Genomic DNA, 11,585 nt, shown 5'->3' on the forward strand with positions numbered 1-11,585 from the left:
TGTAAACCATAACTCATGTTCAGAATCATGTTCTAAAAATTCCTTTTTCCTTTTGACTTCACACTGCAACTTGAGCAGATTTCCAGGGTGATCCACCAAGGACCATCTCATTCTTTTATTTTTTTAATTTTTTAATTTTTTAAAAGATTTTATTTATCCACGAGAGACACACAGAGAGAGGCAGGCTCCTTGAGGGAAGCTCGATATGGGACTCGATCCCAGGACCCTGGGATCACTCCCTGAGCAGACACTCAACCACTGAGCCACCCAGGCGCCCCCATCTCATTCTTTTAATAGCTGCCCTCTGTTGCCATGCATGACTGATCTTTAGTTTGTTCCGTCCCCCACTGTTGGACATTTGAGTTATTTCCATGAACGGTTCCAATGAGCATCCTTATTCACACAGTCTTATGTGCTGAAGCAAGTGTCCACTGGACCACTCCTAGAACTGAAATCCTAAGTCAAAGGTCTGTGACAGTTTTAAGTGCTACACTCGGAAGGTAGGAACCTGCACAGTCAAGCTGAAGAGCAGTAGCCCGCCTGGGCTTGTGATTAGGAGTTGAAAGAGCTGAGGGCAGTAGTCATGGTGGCAGAGATTGGGGGCGGGGGAGTCGCAGGGTAATAGCCACCCTCAAATTTTCAAAGAACTGTCATTCAAAAGCAAAATAAGATTTGACACTTGACCCTTAAACAGCACAGGGGCTGGGGTGCTGACTATCCACATGGTTGAAAATCCAAGTGTGACTTGACCCAACCTTACCTACTAATAGCCTACTGTCGGCCTTACCAATCACGTGAACAGTTAACACATGTTTTGCAGGTTGCATGTACTATATACTGTATCCTTATGACAAAGTAAGCTGCTAGAGAAGAAAATGTTATTAGAAAAATCATAAGGAAGAGGAAAGACATTCACAGTAATGTACAGTAATTACGGAAAACAATCTGCATGTCAGTGGTCCCGTGTAATTCAAACTGGTGTTGATCAAGGGTCGTCTTTAATCTAGTAAGACCCCAGCTGGTAGACTATGAGCCATGAATGGGGGGAAGAAATGGCACCGACGTTTGACTTCATACACAACTTCCTTAGGCTTGGACTTCATTGAACTCACCAGGGTGAGTGCCCTAGGCCCAGGCAGCGGGGGCACAGGCCCGGCAAGCCGCCTGCTATCCTGGAGCTTACACTTCAGTGGGAAAAAGAGAAAATGCAGAAGTACACTTACAAAAAAACCCAAGGAAATTTCCCATGATGGTCAGTCCTCCTTGGGGAAAAAGACAAAACAAAAAAGGGTAAGGTGATAGTGAGAAGGGAAGAGGGGCAAGAGCAGTTAATAGGATAAGCAGCAGGAGCCCGAATGAGGAATAGGCTGCCTTGCTGGAAGCTAGAAGCGGGAATATATTAATGTGCATGGAAGATTAAATCATGGGATCTGCAAAGTCACTTAAAGTCTCATTCCACATAAGATACATGGACATTATCCAAACAAAAGGTTTGACAAGGGCTCCTATTCTTCTCAAGTATCACATTTTACTGTAGTTACACTGGCCACGTACGTTCTTGTGGGGAAAATTGCAAGGGGGCTTTCTAGAGGAATGAGAGCTCTTCAGGCCCTGGGATGTGTTCCCAGGTAACAGGAACTTCAGACTGGTTTTGCCCTTGAGGTGTGGCCTCACGGCTGCCTGCAAAACACCCAGGGCCCCGAATGAGGCACAAGGCACAGCGCTTGCTGCTCACTGGTTGGAGCCATCCTACTGCCAGAGAGCAAGCAGAAAGCAAGACAAGACAGGTCCTGAAGCAGTAATTCCAAGCCTTCTTCTCTTTCCCATATGAGTCATTGTTAGTCAGAATATTACCTTTGCAGAGAGGCTTAATTCCTTTCAGACTTTAAAGCGATACTTCCTCTTGGCTGAGGTATAGACTTTTGTCTCCAAGGACAGATCGTGTCAGTTCTTTGAGCCTAGGACTGTGGGCATTTGTTTATTTGCATGACAAAGCGGTCTTTTAGGCATTTCAACAAATAAAACCATAGAACACCATTCTGTGTTTTGAATGAGTACCAGAATAGCTCCCCTGTGAACTTCAGAAGGAAGTGGCAGCCGGGTCCCACTCCAGGGTTGGCTGTGCATCTGCTCTGCGTGACCTCTGAGAAGTTTCCTCTTTGGACTGGACAAGGTCATCTAGATAAACAAACATGGAAGTGCATTAGGGGGCTTTAAAAGATTCAGAAAAATAATAATATAAACAAATCTGTGCTGCGAAGAGGCGTAAAGCCATCTTCATAAGGTGCTGCTGGGGCAGGAGGTAGGGGAGAAGCTTGATAAGAGTGTTGTGAGAGATGCCAAAGAAAGGGGACAGAGAAGTTTTAAACTCTCATGGGAATGTAGCCGAAGTGAGAGCCGAGGGGTCTGTAGAGAGGGGTGCCTCTGTGAAGTGATCGCCACTCATCCCAGTAGGAAAGGAAACAGGAATGTGTGTCTGGGCTGCTGCAGCCAAGCCTGACAACCTTCCAGGGCCGGTCCCTCAGCATGGTACAGCCCCACCCCCCCAAGCCCAGCACCCCCAGGAAAGGCAGGCAGAGGTTGGGCACAACCCAAGGTTTCCATTGGCACCAAGCTCGATGATCTACAGGCCTTTGTTTTACGTCTTAAATGTCTTCAGATTATGAAATTATTTACAGCTTCATGAACACTCATCTCTAACCAAGAAGTTCACAAGAGACAATTTCTGGGTGAACAGAATCAAGGACCCAGGCGGCTAGCTCTCTATCTTGTAATGACTGGGTCTCCACGCTGCTTCCTGTTCATATCCGGAAGTTGAATTTCAAATATTGCTTTTCAGACTTTATTTGGGGCCAGTTTTAGCTCCGCTTTCCTTTCTCCTGCCTCTTTCCTTTCTCTTGGCCATCAGCCACCAGGCTGCACAATGACCAGCTGGCCCCTGGCAGATCTTGGGACCAGGTGTGAAGTAGCTGGAGAAGCATTTCAAAGCCAACAAGGGAGTGATTTCATTTTCCATTGACACTATGCAGAAATGAAGGGGATTCAAGTGCCTTCAGAAAAGCTTCCTTCCAGTGAGTGGAGTTTTGGGGGGTTTCCAGACTTACTCTGTTTTTATTCTTGGAAGCATCATTGTTGCTTTTCCCCCTTCCATTTATATACCAGGAACTGATTCAGAAACCATAGAAATCGGATTTGGAATCGCTGAATGCTAGCAGACAGCTGACTGCTCTCTTCCCAAGAAATCCTGCCAGCTGGGTTAGGGTATCAAGTGGTGCCTGCCCTCCTGGGCTGGCCCTGCTCGGGCCTCTAACTCCACTGACTTGCATCTTACAGCAAAGTGCGCTAGCACCCAAGTGTTTTGCTTCATTCTTTAGACATTTTGTGGTTTGGGGCTCAATCAACCAGGGTATGATTTGCAATCCGCGGTAACTGGTTTTTGGAGCAGCTGCCCAACTAGGCAGGTTTCTGCTTGCTTGCTTGCTGAATTTTTTTTTTTTTTTAACCCTCACACCTTTTTTTTTTATTACACTGGGATTTCATTTTCCAGAGCCTTTCAGTTGCCCCCGAATAGACAGGCTCCGAGCAGGACCCACCAGCCTTCCCACATAAAGTACAGCAACCAATGTATTGGTAGGTTTTAATTTGCCCCAAATGTGATCTGAAAGGCACTAAAAAATATTGTTACTATCCAGTTTGGACAAAATCATATAGAAGTGAATCCCTTGCCTTGTGTGAGTGAGCTTGGCTCTACCTCCGGAGTGAATGAGTTCAGTTAAAGGAGTTAGGATAAGATCAAAATAGACGGGTTCGAACCTGAGAAGCGTTTTGGAGGCCTTTCTGTTAGCGAGCTCTTCTGTAAAAGACCTGCCCTCTTGGGTCACAGCCACCAGGTAAACAGCATATCCAGCACCTTTGGGAGGGCTTGGGTGGTGCCAGTAAAAGGAAACGGGCTTGAAACAGGAAGGAGGTGGAGTGGGCGCCCCAGATTCCGTGTTACTCTGCGCCGAGCACTGTGCCGCGAGCTTTGTCTGCATTATCCCGCTTAACCCTAGGGTAGCTGGGCTGAAGTGGGGGGGACACGGGCGCTGGGACAGGTTGGGGGGTGCGCTTCGGGGCTCCTGCCACTGCCCGGCAGAGCAGGACAGGGACTTGAGGTGACGGGCACCCAGCCCGGGCCCCCCCAGCCGCCCGGTGGCCGCGGACCCCTGTGCCCCGCGCTCGGAAGCTGCCCCAGAGTGCGCACCCCGCTCCGCTGGGAACAGGGCGCTGGGACCCCAGGACTTGGCCCATGCTCTGCAGCGGCCGCCCCGTCGTGCGAGAAGGAACCGTCCCCGAGTGCTGACCTCCGTCCCTGCCCGCCGGCCGGGGCTGGCACTGGGGTGCACGCCGTCTCGGGGCACGGGGCCCTGATGCTCTGCCGGCCCCGCGGGTCGGCTCCCAGGGCAGCAGGTGGGAGGCAGCCTTCCCCAAACCTGTAATTTGGGGGCAAAACAAACAGATGATTAGCTGGGGGTTGTCGCTTTCAATCAAGGGCTTCGGCACCGTCTAGACGTGGCCTCAGAACCGGGGGCTCCCTGGCTGCACGCAGGAAGGGCTCCTGCAGGTCCCTCGAGCGCCAGGCCACCCCGTCCCGGAGCCTCTTGGCGGCTCTCCCACCTGCCTCTTTTTTTTTTTTTTAAGATTTTATTTATTTATTCATGAGAGAGAGAGGCAGACACAGGCAGAGGGAGAAGCAGGCTCCATGCAGGGAGCCCGATGTGGGACTCGATCCCGGGTCTCCAGGATCAGGCCCTGGGCCCAAGGCGGCGTTAAACCGCTGAGCCACCAGGGCTGCCCTCCCTCCTGCCTTTTGTGCTCACTATTAGAACAGAGAAATAAGAAGCAGGGGGTGTGAATCCTGTTTAAACAAGTCATCCTGGGCCGCCTGCAGGGCTCAGCGGTTGAGCATCTGCCTTCGGCCCAGGACGTGACCCTGGGGTCCTGGGATCAAGTCCTGCGTCGGGCTCCCCGTAGGGAGCCTGCTTCTCCCTCTGCCTGTGTCTCTGTTTCTCTCTGTGTGTCTCTCATGAATAAATAAAATATTTAAAATAAAACAATAAAATACGGCATCTTGACGTCCCTGTAGAAGCTATGAAATTGCCGTCTGACCAGACCCGGGCCACACGGGCACTTGGCGGAAGACGTAGCCCTGGCCCTGTCTCTGGACCTTCGCTCTTCACTCCTTAGCTGGGGCTCTGTGCCTGCGACCCCAGGGCCTTCCAGGCGCAGGTTCCTGGTTCCAGCCTTGGTCTTCTACAACAGCCGTTAATTTTAGCATGGAGATCTTGAGACGATCATCAGAGGAAGAGAAAATTATGCCAGACAGACTCAGGGTGTCCGTGTACTCTCCCTTCCAAATCATGACACTTTTTTTTTTTTAAGATTTTTATTTATTTGAGAGAGAGAGAGAGAGAGGGGAGATAATGAGGAGGATGAGCACAGAGAGAAGCAGACTCCCCACTGAGCCGGGAGCCCAACCGGGGGCTCGATCCCAGGACCCTGAGATCATGACCTGAGCTGAGCCGAAGGCAGATGCTTCATGACTGAGCCCCTGGGTGCCCCCAAACCAAGATACTTTTGTTAGTGAATGGAGAGGAACCAAGCAGACCCTGGAAGCCCAGGCACGAAGAATCCAAGAATCCTGGACAGGTGCAGCCGTGCTTCCGTGTGCTTCAGAAAGTATTTCCAAAGTCAGCTTGGAAAGAGGTTTCATTACTCAACCTCCAGTTACATAGAAAGTTAAGGAATCAGAGCAACTCGTTACATACACATTCTGAGTAATAGTGAGACAGGGCTGATAACGCGGCTAACCCCGGCTCGGGGCGACTGAGGAAGGTAATGAACGTGCTGAGGGCATGGTGAGCATTCAGGACACATGTTGATCCTGTAAAAATATTTCATAGTCAAATCACTAGCACCCAGGCAGTTGCCTTATTTTCCATGTGAAATACACAGTCGAAAACGCCCGATAGCACTCACTTTCCCCATCTGTCTACAGCATGGTGATTTCAGTTTCACGTTACCCCTAAAATACTGGGGAAAGTCTTTGATGTACAAAATTATGTTTTTGTCCCATAGATGAGTAAGTCACCTTCTCCTCACATTCCCCAATATTTCTTTCACTGGACTTCCGCCAATAAGAAATCAATAAGGGGGAATTCACTGAAAGCCCCACATCGGGCCCCCTGCTCAGGGCGGGAGTCTGCTTCTCCCTCTTCCTCTACTCCTCCCTGTCCTCGCTCGCTCGCTCGTAAATAAATACATAACAAAATCAATAAAATCTTTTTTATTTTTATTTATTTTTTTAAAAGATTTTATTTATTTATTCATGAGAGACACACAGAGAGAGAGGCAGAGACACAGGCAGAAGCAGAGGGAGAAGCAGGCTCCATGCAGGGAGCCCGACGTGGGACTCGATCCCCGGTCTCCAGGATCACGTCCTGGGCTGAAGGCAGACACTTAACCGCTGAGCCACCCAGGCTGTCCCAATAAAATCTTTTTTTTTTTTAAAAAAAGAAGTTATATTTATCATTACCTAAGATCTTAGCTGTTCTGTCTTTTAGAAATAGAGGGATTCTATAATCAGTCACGGGATGGGAGAGTGATCACAGCCCTCCCATCGCCAGGGTTTCCTGGAACCTTCCTAAAGGTGGAGACTGTTGGGAATCCATCGACAGCTTGGCATAGGGGCACTGGGACAGCGGGGACACAGGCTCGCCACGGGTTTCACTTCCACCTACAAGTTTCCTTCAGAGCATCAGGCAACGAAGACTGACCTGGTAACTCCCTTACGTCAGTCCTGCCAATTACGTGGAGAACTTCCGGTGTGCCCGTCCCTCTGCGTCGGAATCCACTCGCGGCAGGGTGCCAGTGCATTTGCCGGGCAGCTGGACTGGTTGGCCCCTGATTGCACAGCCGCAATGGAGAATGACATCAGTAAACTTTATAATCCCCAGGGCAATCGTGTATTGTTATAATTTTACATTTTAAAAGACAACAGGTTGCGTGTAGGACGATGTGTGCTGGCACACCCAGGGACCCTTCCCAGGTAACCAGGATGAGCATCTGAAGTCGGAAACAGAAGTTTTCCTAAGGGGAGATTCAGTGGTTTTTATTAGCTTACTCAGTTCGGAATAGGGGGCAAAACGTGGGCTCATGGGCATTATTATAATCTTATTTGCTTGACACCTAAAAAGATGTCTTAATCGTGCTAGAGAAAGATTACCGTCAGAGAAGAAGGAATTGGCAGCACAATTGATCCCTGATGTCAGGCTCTGAAGAATGCAGGCCTTGGATTCTTGGGCAGGAGGGCAGGCCATTGAGATTTCTGAGTCCACGCGGTCCTCAGTAGTCCCCCCCCACCCCACCCCGAGGCTCTCCAGAGGGAGCCCAGTTCTACCTAGCATCTCCCCTTTTGCAGGTAACTTAGTGAAGGGTGGTGAGGACCCTGGGCCGGATCACCTCCTTCTGGCCCCCTCCGCCCTCCTGTTCATACCCTACGCCAGCCCCCTGCACAACTCCATCCTGAAACCCCGGATTCCTAGCAGGGGGTTCTGTGTTTCACCAGATAGCTTTTCTCATAGGGAGCAGCTTTCCTAGAAGTTTTTTTCAAGTAAATTTTCAGTTCAAGTGTAACGTAAAGTCAGGAACGTCCACGGATCACAGGCGTGGATCACAATTTGACAAACTTCACAAACCGAATCTCCCTTCCTCACCAGCACCCAGATGAGGCCTTTTGTGTCTCCCTCTGGGATGCGGTAATCACTACACCGATGCCAACTCTGTGGGTTTGCTTTGACTGTCCTTGAATTTCGTATAAATGGAATCATCCAGTATGTGGCCTCACGTGTCTGATTTCTTCCGCTCAGCATCTTGTGTTCACATCAGTCCGCGATGTTCTATGCAGTTGTTTCTCCCATTCTCAGCTGGATGGCTCATTGTAAGAGAATACCACAAAGTGTTTATCTCTTCTACCATAGGTGGATGTTTGGGGCATTTCTCTTCTTTTGCAATTATGAGACTGTGAAATCCTCCCCCATGTCTCTTGGTGGGGTGCCGAGGAGTGGAATGCTGGCTCTTAGGGTGTGAGTTCGCTCAGCTTTAGCAGATACTGCCGAAAGGTTTTCCCAAGTGGTTTTAGCAAACTGTATTCTTCTGCCTGCGGTGTTTAGAAGTTTCAGTGGCTCAGGATCCTGGTTCCAAGACGATCAAGAAAAGAAGGAATAGTGGTCGCGCCCAAAAGGGCCACAGTACTTGGATTACCCGACTTTCTCATTTTAGCTATTCTGACGAGCGGGCTCCCTGCAACTAATGATGAAAATTAATATTAACCAGCCTTCTTAAAAATGAATTAACTTTTTAAAATTCATAAATATAGCCTTTCATTATCTAGGAAGCAACATGGGACCTTGAACGGTATAGGAGTGTGACTGGAGTCAGGCAGAAACGGGCTTGGATATTGCTTCTGCCTTTTGTCAGCTGAGTAGCTTATCTCCAAACTTTGATTTCTCCTTTGGTAAAATTAGAATTAAGGACAGGATTGAGTGAAGATTAAGTGCCATCATGTCTAAGACCAGCAAAGTCCTGAGGCATGCTAGAGTTAGTAATGGTTGGCTGTCTGTACCCCACTCCCAACAGATTTGCTTTTCTTTTTTTAAAACACAAATTCATACTTGCTACAGAAAAGCCAGCTTCCTTTAGAAAGCATTAGGGTCGTGTATGGCCGTGAGCCACTATCAACCGTGACCAAGAATGATAAACCGACATGCAGTCTCTTTGCTTTGTTCTCTTCCTAGATAATATGAATTTTCACAGTTTTCCCATGGCCATTTCAGAAATTATGGAGGATGACACTTAAAAGAGAGATTGGAAACCATCCAGCCCAACAATGCACTCCGCTAAACCTGAACTGAGCCTCAGACAGGCTTTCCCAGGCCCCCACAGGTAGCCGTGGTCTAGAAGCAGCTGGAACGCAGACCCTTTGATTCTAGGGCAGTGCCAGTTTCACAGTGTTTGGTGACTGTGATAATTAGGGCATGAATCTGTTTTTAAGTGACAGTGAAAAGGAAAATCACTTTTGACATAGGCAGTTCCTGTAATTAACAAATTGCTCACAACAAACCCTAAAAAATTGCTGTAGACAACCTCCTGTACCGATAACTTGATTATTTAGCAAGTCAAATTCAAAGGGAAATTATTTGCTCTCTTGATTCCAGTCGTTTATAAGGTAGGATGGACATACGGTTAAAGATCTTCTCGCTACCTTCTTAGATCAGTAAATGGTTCTTGGATGAATGGGAGTGACTGAGATACGGTAGTATCCAAAGGAAGATCTAACAAACTAGGAGAGAGGAACACTTCCTCTGGGAAAACCCATACTTTCTAGCTCCCACATTTGGGAAGCATGTTACAGTTAAGCTGCAAAAAACAAACAAGGCAACTTGTCAAAACGGAAGGATTTTTGGCCATAGCTGCTGCAGCGGTTGGGGGGAAAGGGAGGGGGATGTTGGATCCTAGGGAAGCCAGGGCAGGTCTGGAGAAGAGGCTCTGAAGGAGCAGTGAAAGGCCTCCAGGAACAGGGCCCTTCCCTAACCAGAAGAACTCTAAAAGAACCCAGAGGAGCCACAGCAGGCACCTTGCTGCGAGCAATTTGCAAACTGTTTTCTCAGCCTCATCCAGAAGCATTTTGCTGACTGCCCTCCACAGACCCTGAAGGAAAATCTTGTCTCTTTAAGGTTCACATTTGTGCATATTTGTGTGATGGTGGCTCGTGAGTGATGTGCTGGCTGCATGCAGAAAACTACTAATAAAGTATATTTGAGGTCTGGGACATTTCAAAAGATTGGATTTTGCAGGCAGAGAAACCGAGCAGGTTTGAGAGTTAGGACCCCCGTGCAAGGAGCGTGCGGACCTAGGACCTGGAGAAAAGGCAGGAACAGCAGAACCTAAATACGGTCCGGCACCACCCAGACTCAACATCTGTAAATCCCTGTTAGAAGCGCCTTATGATTGTGCCCTTGTGGGAGTGTTGGTGGGAAGGCAGACAGGTGCAGCCACTCTTGGAAAACAACTTTGGAGGTTCCTCAAAAAGTTAGAAATAGAACTACTCTGTGACCCAGCAATTGCACTACTAGGTATTTATCCAAAGGATAAAAAAAAATAGGGATTTGGAGGGACACATGTCCTCGGATGTCTATAAAAGCAGCATTCTCAACCATAGGCGGTTATGGAAATGTTCATCTGCAGATGAATGGATAAAGACCTTGTGGTATATACAGACAGTGGGATATCACTTGGACCTCAAAGAGTGGCATCTTGCTATTTGCAGTGACATGGATGAGCCTAGAGAGTATTATGCTCAGCGAACTAAGTCACAGAAAGACAAATACCATATGATTTCACTCATAGGTGGAAGTTAAGAAACAAAATCGATGAACATGGGGCACTGGGGGTGGGGGGCAGAAAAAGTGTTAAACCACAAAGCACACTGTTACCTGAAGAGAACAAACTGAGGGGTGTTGGAGGGGAGGTGGGTGGGGGAATGGGTGAAGTAGCTGATGGGGATTAAGGAGGGCACTTTTTGTGATGAGCATGGAGTAATCTATGGAAAGTGATGAATCACTGAGTTCTACACTTGATTATATAAAAACTTGAAGGAAAAAAAAATCATTGTATCCTTACATCATTGGTATCTTTAAAAGTCTCTCGTGCACAGTTAAATTTTGGTAACGAAGCCTTCATTTGTCTTCATAAAACACTTAGCAGGAAAGTGGGGCACCTAAGTGACTCAGTCATTTAAGCCTCCTGCTTAAATCCGGGCTTCGGTCATGATCTCAAGGTCATGAGATCGAGTCCCATGTCAGGCTCCATGCTCAATGCAGAGTCTGCTCATCCCTTTCCCTCTACTTCTCCTTTCATTCTCTCTCTCTCTCTCTCTCTCTCTCTCTCTCTCTCTCTCTCTCTCTCAAATAAATAAATAAATAAATAAAATCTTTTTAAAAATGCCTAGCAGAAAGTAAGTTATCCCTGTAGGTTTTAAGCAGAAATGCTAGGGGGCCAATGGGGCCAGTAAGTAACTGGAGATGCCATCCAAACCCAGAGTGGGAAGAGCATCTCAACCACACCAACATGCCCACTCCCTGCTGCTTGGAAGGCTTATCACCTTTGGCTTAGTCATCCAGCAAACACATATCAGTCATCAACCTCCCTCCATGTGTCGGTGACCAGCAAGGCACTGGCTGTAGCAAGTCCGATAGACGCCATGCGTGTCCTCCAGGAATCTCACATCCATTGGACACACAGACAAGCAAATTAGTCATTCACAGCCAGAGCCTAGGTCATGGGGGCTGCAACCAGCATGGGAGTATGGCCGGTCTGTCTGGAAGGCTCCCAGGGAGGGCTGAACATTGAAGTGACAGAAGGCCCCATAAAGATTTCCTAGTGCCAAACTTCAGGAAAATTGGCCAAGGTGTTTTACTTAAAAACCACAACCTGGAAAGCCAGAGTTTAACCTTAAAAATACATTTCAAAGGTATTTTTATTTTTAA

At 48.0% G+C, this 11,585-nt stretch overlaps 1 protein-coding gene across 3 annotated transcripts in view; it reads left to right on the forward strand.

Moving 5' to 3' along the window:
- Positions 1 to 11,585, forward strand: part of EGFR (epidermal growth factor receptor) — a 197,363-nt gene that overhangs the window by 102,367 nt on the left and 83,411 nt on the right. The window lies entirely within an intron of this gene.

This window comes from Canis lupus, chromosome 18 (genome assembly GCF_011100685.1).
Source record: "Canis lupus familiaris isolate Mischka breed German Shepherd chromosome 18, alternate assembly UU_Cfam_GSD_1.0, whole genome shotgun sequence".
In the NCBI taxonomy this organism is placed as follows: Eukaryota; Metazoa; Chordata; class Mammalia; order Carnivora; family Canidae; genus Canis; species Canis lupus.